Source organism: Cnephaeus nilssonii (assembly GCF_951640355.1).
Source record: "Cnephaeus nilssonii genome assembly, chromosome: 19".
In the NCBI taxonomy this organism is placed as follows: Eukaryota; Metazoa; Chordata; class Mammalia; order Chiroptera; family Vespertilionidae; genus Cnephaeus; species Cnephaeus nilssonii.
The window spans coordinates 13,476,969-13,489,156 of record NC_137090.1 but is presented as its reverse complement, the minus strand read 5'-3'; positions in this window follow the sequence as shown (position 1 = coordinate 13,489,156).

Genomic DNA, 12,188 nt, shown 5'->3' with positions numbered 1-12,188 from the left:
CTCTCCACCACCACCACCACCCCTTTACCCACCACCTCCTCCTCTTGGGGGGCAGGGGAGGGGAGTTGGCTACTCTGAGGCTGCTCTACACAGTCTCCCAGGGGGCCCGGCAGGGTTGCCCCATTACAATGGTAATCTGCCCACTAAGGAACCCTGCAGCGGCTTCCTTCCCTTTTATTATGTTTCATGTCTGTTTCCCTACCGGACCTTTCAGGGAACACCTCCCGGTAAACTACTGGCACTCGGATCTTTATCTCATGGTCTGCTTCTGGGGGATCCCAATCTGAGGAAGGTGTGAGAGGAAGGAAAGTCAAGAATGACTCTTAGCTTGTTGGCCTTCGTCAATTTAGCTTAAGTAGCTACATGTATTGAGCGTTTGCCATGTGCCAAGCATTCTGCTTGGCCTCTGACATAGAATATGCCAAGTAATTATCCCAGCCACTTATGTAGGATGTAGTATATAGGAAAAGGGCTCAGGGTCAGACAGCTAGTAAGTGGTGGAGCTGGTTTTCAAGGAGCAGGAAGTGATGGGGTAGAAAGTCCCCACTGCGTTGGCTTGGCTGCCCAAACTGTGTGTGGGGGGTGGGGTGGGGGGGGAGGGGCGGGGATCATGACAAGCCCTATGACCAGCCCCTTATTCCCAACTGGAAAGTTCCCGTGTCCTCACAGTAGAGATTCTTAATGATACTGTCATTCGCCTTTTCACTGATGGAGAAAGTGGAGGTAACAGAGAAAAAAAGAGAGAGGGAAACCAAAAGTAAAGAGGGTGGAAGACAATAATCAAAATAATAACAGCTGTATGTACTGAGTGCCTACCTGTGCCCGGAGCTATTAAACTCCTTATGTCATCTCACTTCATCTTCCCAACAAGCCTTGAAGGAACCATTGTCTAACATTATCCCCCATTTAACAGAGACGGGGGGTGGGGGGGAGGACAACTTCTATAGAACAGTGAAGAGAAAGTCCATCCAACCTGACACCCATCCTCCCAGGTCCAGGCCTACCTCACTGTCAGGCAGACTCCAGCCTCTATGTTTCTTTTCCTTCCTTCCCGTATATATATTTTATTGATTTCAGAGAGAGGAAGGGAGAGAGGGAGAGAGAAACAATCAATGATGAGAGATCATCATTGATCGTCTGCTTTCTACACACCCCCTACTGGGGACTGAGCCTGCTTCCCAGGCATGTGCCCTGACCAGGAATCTAACTGTGACCTCCTGATTCATAGGTCAACACCCAACCACTGAGCCACACCACCAGCGGGGCTTTCTTTCTTTCTTTTCTTTTCTTTTTTATTTTTTTTAGAAAAACAAAACTACTCTCTGAGTATCTCCAGCCTGGTGGTTGGGGGGAAATTAAGCTTCCTGAAGAGAGTGGCACCATCAGAGGGCAGCTGCAGGACATAAAAGGAGGGTCCTGGCTGTCAGGAGTCCCTCCTGTTTTCAGAAGCACCAACAAGGCTTTGCAGAGAGAAGTGCTGGTGGTCTGAGTGTCTGCAGCGCTGAGGCTGGAGAGCGGCCCCGGTGTCTGCAATACGCGAGGGTGGTTTTGTGGCTGGGGGACGATGTGGGAAGTGGTTCTTCATCATTAATCATGTGTCGGTGTCAAAAAAGTACATGTTACCACTTAGCTATACCAAAAAAAAAAGTTGTTCTCTTTATTTTCAGTAACTGACCTCACACTGGAATACCTCCCACTAACGGTGGAGGAAGCACAGGGAGCCCATCTCCTCTGGAATGAAGCAGGGGCGCTTGGGGTAAACATTCACGGCCCGTGTGAAGGTTAGACACTCTGTCGGGGCTGTTTCTTACCTCCCACGGTGGCTTCAGGATGCAGGGGCCATGTACGCAGCCTTCTGGCCCTGCGTGGGGTGGGGACACGGTTCTCCTCCTGCTGACTTCAGTTGGTGTTGCATTGAGGTGCGGCTCACTAGCTTGCCTGGGGGGATGTGAGGGGAGGGACGGGAGGATTCAGGCTGCGTTCTCTGGGTGTGGTCAGGGCCCATGGTCCCTCACTTGCTGCCTCTGCCCCGCTCAGTTCTCATCCACCTGATTCTCAGCACGCCCTCCATCCTCATTAAGCCACCCACTTGGCATTCTCTGATACGGGGTTGTCCGGAGCCTCACCAGAATATTCCAAAAAAACCTTTCCATCCCCCATCTCAGATACTGCAAGCCGTCAAGCGTTCACCCCAGCCACACCCCCAAGGAGAACTGAAGGCTCCTGTGGTAAGCGGGCACCTCTTCCTCCAGTTCCCAGCTTCCCTGAATTCTCTTTCTTCACGTGCTGCTCACCCCACACGGGTCAGGCCCCTCATTCCTTCTCCCCCCAAACAGCCCTGACACAAGCTATTGGGTGTTGCAGATGTTTACTGGAAATTTGGGCATAAGGTAGGTCCTGGATCTAGCACAGAATAACTCAGGTGAGCACTTGGAATTGGATATTAGCCATAGAGATCCCTGCCTTAAAGACCTACTGGCCATTCCCTGCCAGGAGAAATTAATCTCTCCCCGGCCGGACTCTCTTCCCAGGAACTGGGACCGCTGCACATCTCCCCCCTTCTCCCTCACAACCCCTTACACACTCACGCTGACCATGAACAACGCCCCACCCCATTTCTTTCTTATGCAGAATAGCTTAGCCCTCTCCAGGCAATATAGGTAGGGGTGGGATGAGGTAGGGGTTCTCCCCTTTTATAATCAAACATGCCCAGTAAGCATATTCCCCTAAACCCATGGTTGGCAAACCGTGGCTCAAGAGCCACATGCGGCTTTTTGACCCCTTGAGTGTGGCTCTTCCACAAAATACCACGGCCTGGGCGAGTCTATTTTGAAGAAGTGGCGTTAGAAGAAGTTGTTTTAAAAATTTGGCTCTCAAAAGAAATTTCAATCGTTGTACTGTTGATATTTGGCTCTGTTGACTAATGAGTTTGCTGACCACTGCCCTAAACTAAAGAGTAATAATTCCTTCCCTAAGATTTTTGCCTCATTTAGACCAACCAGCTCAACTTTAGCCAGCTCTCCTAAAACAACATTTTTGCAATGCCTGATACACTTCTTAGAATCCTCACAGTGCACAGTAGGTAATATTATTAACCCCATTTGACACACAAGGAAGCCCAGGCTCAGCAAAGTTAAATAACAGAGCCACTGAGCAAATCAACAGCCAGGCAAGAACTCAAACCCAGGTCTGCCTTACTCTCAGCACCCATGCTTTCCGCATAGACGGAGCTATGCAGCTGGCAGGCAAACCTGTTTTCAGAACAATTCCCATGGGGCAGGGAAGGCCAGTGGGCTGCAGGGTCCTCTGTGGAGCCAGGATGTCAGAACCCCTGATGCTGGGGGAGGCTGCTCCCAGGCTCCCTACTGGTCCAATGCCCCATCCTCCTGGAGCAGCCTCCAGAATATCCCCTCCCTCCCAAGTCAGCCTCTTCCCAGCAGGCCCCACGGTGAACACCAGTGCCAAGTCCTGTCCCCTGGGGGCGGACCGCACTGTCTTCAGATCTCATAGCTACTGAGAGGCAGCTGCAAACGTGAGGCTTTGCCAGACCACCTCCTCCACGGGCACCACTGGAGGGCAGGCCCTGTGCCAGGGCAAGTGGAGGGACCATCCGTGTTTGCTGAACTGGACCCAGTTCCAGCCACTACTGTTTCTTCCCTCCTTCACGATAAAGGGCCCCAGCAGGCCGAGCTGACTTCAGTGACAATGCACGCATGTGTACACCTGCAAGCATTTACGGAGCACCCGCTATGTGCCAAGCACTGTGTACAATGACCTCACCTGTCCTTCCCAGTCACCTCAGTTCAGCAGTCGTCCACATTTTAGAAATGAGGAAACCTGTCCAGCAAGATCACGGTTTCTTGAGCTGTCACAGCTTAAACAGCAGAAGCAGAAATTTGAACCAAAGCTTGTGCAGGTCCAAAGCCCGGGCTGTTTCCATTACCCCACACCGGCTATCGGGGGAGATAACGACCTATTCCTCCCGCCCCGGGGGAACAAATGTCACCCTTCTTACAGCACGTACGGCTGTGCGTTCAGTGTCCAAATGTGATTCTAAAAGCCCCGTTCCCTGAGGGGATGAAGGGTTGGATGAAGGGGCCGGAGTAACGATGAGCCACTGGGTCAGTGACCCCACCTCAGAGAGCCCCTCGGAGAGGACCTGGATCCCTCACTGGACGGAGGGAAAAAAGAGGCTCTGAAACTGGGACTGAAATTCCACGGGGATTTTCCCCGGACATCTGGGCACATCCTGCCAGATGACTTTTTTGTTGTTGTCGTTAATCCTCCCTGGAGGATAGTTTCCCATTTATTTTTAGAGCGAGTAGAAAGGAGGGGAGAGACAGAAACATTAATGTGAGAGAGACACATCGATTGGTTGCCTCCCGCATGTGCCCGACCACAGCTGGTATGTGCCCTTGACCGGAATCAAACCCAGGACCCTTCAGTCTGCAGGCTGACGCTCTAGCCACTGAGCCAAACTGGCTCGGGCCTCCCATACGACTTTTTATAAACACATGGGCTACTCTCCGTGCACCCTCCGACATGCACATGATAAGAAATTCTAAAGATGCGAAATGATACACAATGAAATGGAGGTCTCCCTCCTACCCCCGCCCCCAGGCTTCCCTCCCATTACCCTTCCTGATGGGAGAGAAGGGAACTGTTACCAGTTTCTTATGAGCCTCCAAAGAGAATCTATGGATTGACAAGCATAGATGAGTCTGCTTTCTTTCTTCCCCCACACGCATGTAGTATCCTACATAAGCCATTCTGTCCCTTGTCACCCGCCCAAACCGCCCCCCGCCCCAGCTTTGTTTTGAGAGAGAGAGAGGAAGGGGAAGGGAGAGCGAAACATCAATCGGCTGTCTCTTGCACATCCCCTATTGGAGATCAAGCCCACAACTGGAGCACGTGCCCTGACTAGGAATCAAACTGTCAACTTTTCCGTGCATGGGACGGTGTCCAACCCACTGAACCACACTGGCCAGGGCTGTCCCCTGCCCCTTTTAACTTCTTATGTCTTAGAGATCATTCCATATTTGCATGGAGGCAGCTGCCTTAATCTTTTAGTGGCTGCCTGACATTCCATTATATGGAAGTGCCAGAATTATTTAACCAGCCCCTTATTGGTGGACAATTAGGCTGTCTCTGATCTTCATTATTACAAATGATTAATTATCTTGTATCTATCATATTGTACATGTGTGACTACATATATAAGATAAAGCCCTAGAAGTAGGATTTCTAGTGCTTGTTAAGTAAAATGTGCTTTTAAAATTTAATAGGTTTTACCAAACTGCCCTCCATGGAAGTTGCAGCAATGTGTAGCCCACCAACAATGAAAGGCAGCAAAGGAGTGCTTTTCGTATAAGGATAAAACCTTTGGCTGGAAAAAGACTAGCTGACAGGCAGACAGGCAGGCCCGTGCCTGGTCCAGACATTCATCCTAGAACAAGTGACAAAGATGGGCCAGCCCTACCAACAGGCTGCTTCCTATTTCACCGGTGAGAAGACAGGTTCGGAGAGTTGACGTGCCTCACCCAGGGTCATGGCCTAGAACCCTGTAAGTCCAGGGCCAATCCTTCCAGACAATATATGCCTAGCCCTCTGATTTCAGCTGTTGTCTCCTCTGTTGACCTGGCCACAACTTGGAGACCCCAGCTGCTTCCCTACTGTAAACTGAACATAGTTGGGACACCCACATGGTTTAGGGCTTCCTCTCATCATTTCATTCCTTTACACAGGAAGCCAGGACCTGCTCCCACACAGGCACGTTTCTAGCTATTTCCAGCCTACGTGGGGCCCACTTCTCGGAGGTGGGTAGCAGTGATAACCCTGGACATTCATCCTCCAGCCAAAGGAACTGAAAAACTCAACAGTTCCTCTCCATGGTTACCGCTAGGGGGTGGGCAGTGAGGGCATGACAGAAATGAGAGTAGCACATGAGCCATGGATCTTATCAGCCACAGTAGAAAGAGAAGTAAGCACAGTGAAAACAGTTCTCTTCCTTTGTGCTTGGAAAGTGCCTTCACATCCACTAACTCATTTCACCTCCACAGCAGTTCTCTGAGTTAAATAAGGCAGGGATTCTCATATTCATTCTTCCCATTTTATAGGTAAGAACTTGCCCAATGCTAGAGAAGAACAGAGAGTAGAGGGGTTTCTGGTGCCTAATCCTGGACTAACAGCTGGATGGATGAGTGGGTGGATGGATGGATGGATGGATGGATGGATGGATGAATGGATAGATAGGTTGATGGGTGAGTAGACTATTGGTTTAATGTATTTATTTGTTTGTTTTTCTATACAACATCCATCCCATCAATTATCACCTTAACATCCTTTTGTGGAATCACTTCTCCCCCAAGGTAGCAAGTGGTACCTGCTGCCAAAACACCCAGAGCTTCCCTGGTTTCTCACCCATCCTTTTTCCAAGTCAGGTTCTCCAATGCCCTATCCATTCTATGAGCTACCTACATTACCTCCAGTACATTACCATCCTGTTTAAGTTAGCCAAAGTTGTTTTCTGTGCCTATAAACAAAGAATTTTAGATGATACAAATGTAAGGATGAATGAGTAGATCAATGAGTGGACGAGTGGAGGAATGGAAGGAGCAGAAGCATGAAAAGATTGAGCAGTGGGCAACTGGATGACTGCAGTACTGCCCATGGAAGGACTTCATGAACTAAGTTGTCAGGCAAGCTCAGGCCTTGGAAAGATAGGAGGAAAATAAAGGATGATGATGACAATCCCTCAGCCTTACCTGGAGGATAAGTGATGTGAATGGATTTTAGGGGCAACAGGACACCTACACCCAAAATCTCCTTCAGTGTGCTAGAAGAAGTTTTATATCTTTTCACTGAGAAAGGCCTCAAAAGCATTGTCAAAACTCCATTTCCTAATTGAGGAAACTAAGGCCCACCAAGGGCAAGCGGTTTGCCAAAACCCACAACTGTATTTGGACCTGAACTTGGACTTCTAATTTCCAATCCCTTGCTCTTGTCACTGCCCAAAGCTGTCTCTATAAGAGATGACTAATGCCAGTGTTGCTCAATGGTTGAGCGTGAATCCATGAACCAGGAGGTCATGGTTCCATTCCTAGAGAGCACATGCCTGGGTTTTGGGGTTGAACCTCAATAGGGGGCTTGCAGGAGGCAGCCGATCAATGATTCTTTTTCATCATCGATATTTCTTTTCTTTTCTTTTTAATATATTTTATTGATTTTTTACAGAGAGAAAGGGAGAGGGATAGAGAGCTAGAAACATCGATGAGAGAGATACATCGACCAGCTGCCTCCTGCACACCCCCCACCGGGGATGTGCCCGCAACCAATGTACATGCCCTTGACCGGAATCGAACCTGGGACCTTTCAGCCCGCAGACCGACGCTCTATCCACTGAGCCAAACCGGTTTTGGCTCATCATCGATATTTCTATACCTCTCTCCCTCTCCCTTCCTCTCTGAAAATCAATAAAAACATATTTTTTTAAAAAGAAGACATGACTAAGGCATAGAATTTCCAAACCCCATTTTGAGGAAATTCCCTAAGGTGACTTCCCAAATGCTCTGCAGGCCTAAATGCTGAGGGAGACAGGTGGAGGGGGGTAGGGGACCCAGCATAGGGGAAGCAAAATACCAGGGCACCCCATCCCCAAGAATGTATGCCATGGGCAGGAAGCCAAGGAGTTTCCCAGGACTAGCTCAGAAAAGGGTCAGAATCCAGAGCACAACCACAAGAATCCTGTGATTCTGAAACTTGTCACTTCCTTTGTGAGCCTGTCTGTGAAACCTTTTCAATTTTTATTTATTGATTTTAGAGAGAGAAGAAGGGAAAGAGAGAGTGATTTGTTTTCCACTTATTTGTGCATTTGTTGGTTGATTATTGTATGTGCCCTGACTGGGGATCGAACCCGCAACCTTGGCATACCAGAACAATGCTCTGACCAACTTAGCTACGGGGCCAGGGGTGTCTGTGAAACTCTTTGAAAAAGGGCCTGTGTGCTGGCCTGCAGGGACAGCCGGAAGGGAGGAAGAAGGGACCATGTCTCACTCCACGGCCAGGCTCAGAGACAGAGAAATACAGTGAAGGACAGGACACGGGGCCAAGTCTCTGAAGTTTGCTGCCCAGCGGGCGGAAGAGCTCAGGACAGGCCTGAGTCACCACCATTTCCTATGAGTTTTCTTCCCAATAAGAGAAGTAATGCCTGGAGTGTCTAACGTGGTGCCTAACAGCTAATGCAAAGTCATTGTCAGCCTCCCCCTCGCCTGCCCCCATGTCTTTTAACACTGAGCTGAGCTGACACCTCCACGGGGAGGGGGACGACCTGGAAGGAAGACATGCTGGAGACTGGACATCCGGGGAGAGGAAGGGAAGGAATTGTTTCCCAGCATCTCCTTGTACCAGGGAGGGTGCTGGGTAGTTTACTGACGGCCCATTTAATCCTCTGAGGTGTCCTAGGAGCACAGTCACCTTGGCCCCATTTCCAGAAAGGAAATCAAGGTGCAGAATAGTTAATAATTTGCCCAAAGACAAACAGAGAGTCAGTGATCTGTCTGATTTCAACCCCAGGTCTGTCCCTCTTCACAGGCTTTGTCCCAGCGGCTGGGACAGCGGAAGGGAGTCCGCACAGAGAAAGGCGGGCCTTCTGACAAGCATGCAGAGGAAAACAGAAACGAAGCTCAGACTCCGAAGGGTCAGGAGGAAAGGAGTAGGACCTGAAATCATCTGTCACCCCGCAACTTTGGAAGAACTGATGCTTCCCCCTGGGCCTCGCTCCCAGGCCTGCCCAGCACCCCCAAGGCACCTTGCGGTGGGCCCCTCCGGTAACCCAGTGAACACATCAACAAACACGCCACGTGTGGTCGCCAGCTACAGAAAACAAGCAGATGTGCACAGCCACTGTCCCGTGTGGTGAAGGTGAGAAGACTGGGGGGGCTAAGCTGCACCCCTCCAGCCTGCATGTGGTTGGAAGGATGAAAATAGTTGCCATGGTTAGTACCTCCAACCTAGTGAATGCACATGAGGAGATGGGGAGGGGAGGGGGGGTACCAAGTAGACTAACACAGAAAGAATAAGCCAGAGCTGGACCCAAAGGCAAGGACAGGTGGCAGAGTCCTGGATAGGGGTTTGAATCTTGCCTCCACCTGGGCAAGTCCCCAGAGCCCACTGGGAGGCCTCGGCTTGGCTTGCACCTCCGCACTGCTGCCTCCTGCAGACCCTCCAGCAGCACTAACGGAGCACCTACCCAAGCAGGGCCCATAGAAACAAGGGTGAGACCGCCGATCACTGGCTCGAGTGAGAAATGTTGACACTGGTGAGCAATAGTGAAGAAAGGACGCTGGGAGCAATTCTCCGATGTGCAGACGGGGGGAGGGCCCACTGGGAAGAAATGACCTTGTCTCATGTTTTTCTCTTGGGGCCCAGATGGGATTGTAGAGGATGCAGGGACTTTCCATGCTTTGGGCTTCTTTTTTTTTTTTTTTAAATAGCCAACAGGCCAAAGCTCCTCCCACACAGTCATAGGGGGAACTCCCATTCTGAGCAAAGCTTTGGAATCCAGCTGGAATGAGGTTTCACTTTCTCTGCCGGCTCTGGTTTCCTGATGTCACCGTGGGAGGCTGGGCAGGCAGCCAGTTTAGCTGAGGAAGAGTGAATGAAAGAGGAAAAGGGAAGGCTGGGCCAGGAGAGCAGGGGAGGGCCTGCACGAGGCTGGAGGAATTGCTTTGCCGTCTGGCTTTAGGGAGGAATATGCTGGGAGAAGGGGTGCAAGAGGTAAGAAGGTGGGTGAGAACCGGACCTCTGAACTCGAGAAGCCCATCAATGAGCCTGCAGGGTCTATGAATCTCTTACATGCAAAATTATACCTGTGTCTGTGTATGTGTCCACATATTTGTGGAAAGTATTCACAACTTCCATCAGATTCTTAAAGGACTCCATTACCCTTACAGAGGAAGAAACTTAGTGGCCCTAGCCGGCTTGGCTCAGTGGATAGAGCGTCGCTCTGAGGACTGAAGGGTCGAAGGTTCAATCTTGGTCAAGGGCATATGCCTGGGTTGTGGGCTCGATCCCCAATGGGGGGGCGTGCAGGAGGCAGCCAATCAAACTCATCATTGATGTTTCTATCTCTCCCTCTTCCTTCCTCTCTGAAATAAATAAAAATATATTTTTTAAAAAAAAGAAGAAGAAAAAGAAACTTAGTGGCGTGATTAAGAAATGAATGAGTGACCTAGACCAAGCATACTGGCTGGAGAGGTTCCTAGTTCTCAGGATCATAAAATGCTGGGCGAATTATGACGATAGTTGTCATTCATTGAACACCGGCCCTGTACCAGGTACCACACTGGTAAATTTACGCAGGCTCCTTGACTTCCTCATGGAATCAGTACATTAGAGCCAGAGAGCTTGGCACAGGAGAAAGTGAGTGGCAGAAATAGGATTACAATTAGGTTCTTTTCCCTCCTCTGCACCCCCCGCCCCCCGATCCATTGGAACCACCAAAAGGGAAGAATACTCCTGATGTATGTACCCATCGCCTATTTCTGCTCAGCAACCCCACCACCCTACCTTACCCCCATTCTCACTACCACTTACACACACACACACACACACACACACACACACACACACACACGGATAAGGATCATGTTGGTTCCTCTGTGCGTTGCTTCCTTCACCTCCTCCTCAGCTAGTGTTCCCACTCAGCGTATTTGGTGCCCAAGAAAAAACTTCCCTTTCTTCCTTACAGAGAGAAACTAAGAGCAAGGAACGGAAACAGGAATGGAGCTCACATGGAAAAACTGAACCTTAGCAAAATGTTTAAGATTTCTCTTAAAAAAATGCAGTGTGACGGAAAATCCACGAACCCAGACTTGGGTTCAATGTTGAGTTCCATCTGCCACTTTAGGCTATGGGACCTTAAGCAAGTCACTTAACCTCCCGAAGCCTCGACTGACCCATTCGATTATACATAAATAAAGGTCACTTAAAAATAAATTAGAGGTCACTCATCACTATTAACTGGGGTCTTATCTAGATTACTGAAAAGCCTGAAGTATAGAATATCCTTAAAGGGACTGACATTTTCTTACTGTCAATAATAACATGATAATAATAGCTAATATTATTAAGTACTTAACATGCATCAGGCACTGTACTAAGAGCTTACAAGCAGGAGTGTGTTTATTAGCACTGAGTTGTCACTATTATTATCCCCGATTTATAAATGAGGAAACTGAAGCCAGAGAGATTAAGTAACTTGCCCACGGCCACGTGGTTAGTAAATGGGAGAAACACCAAAGCCCCTGCTCTTAGCGTGCCACACAGCCTCCCACGTATTTGGGAACTATGGGGGTTTTGTGAAGGGAACAATTAAAACAGGCATGCCCGGCCAGCATGGCTCCGTGGTTGAGGGTAGACCTATGAACCGGGAGGTCATGGTTCCATTCCTAGTGAGAGCACATGACCGGGTTGTGGGCTCAATCCCCAGTGTGAGGGTGTGCAGGAGGCAGCTGATCAATGATTCTCTCTCATCATTGACGTTTCTATCCCTCTCTCTCTTCTTCCTTCCTCTCTGAAATCAATTAAAAAAATAAACAAATAAGCAGAACATTATTCTTTGGATGGATGAATGTTTCAAAAGTGTTTGCAATTTACTTCTTTATTTTTTTATTTTTTTATTTTTTTAAATGTTAGTTAGGCTAGGGTTCCAAGTAGTGTTTTTTTGGTTTTTTTTAAGATATTTTATTGACTTTTTACAGAGAGGAAAGGAGAGGGACAGAGAGCTAGAAACATCGACCAGCTGCCTCCTGCACACCCCTTAGCGGGGATGTGCCCGCAACCAATGTGCATGCCCTTGACTGGAATCGAACCCGGGACCTTTCAGTCCACAGACCGACGCTCTATCCACTGAGCCAAACCGGTTTCATGCAATTTACTTCTTTAAATGAGATGGCCATGTCTTCCAAAATTGCGTTTCTACTGTCAATTGCTTAATGAGGAAGGAATGAGAGGATCCTTGTGACCAGTGGTCGGCAAACCGCGGCTCTCGAGCCACATGTGGCTCTTTGGCCCCTTGAGTGTGGCTCTTCCACAAAATACCACGGCCTGGGCGAGTCTATTTTGAAGAAGTGGCGTTAGAAGAAGTTTAAGTTTAAAAAATTTGGCTCTCAATAGAAATTTCAGTCGTT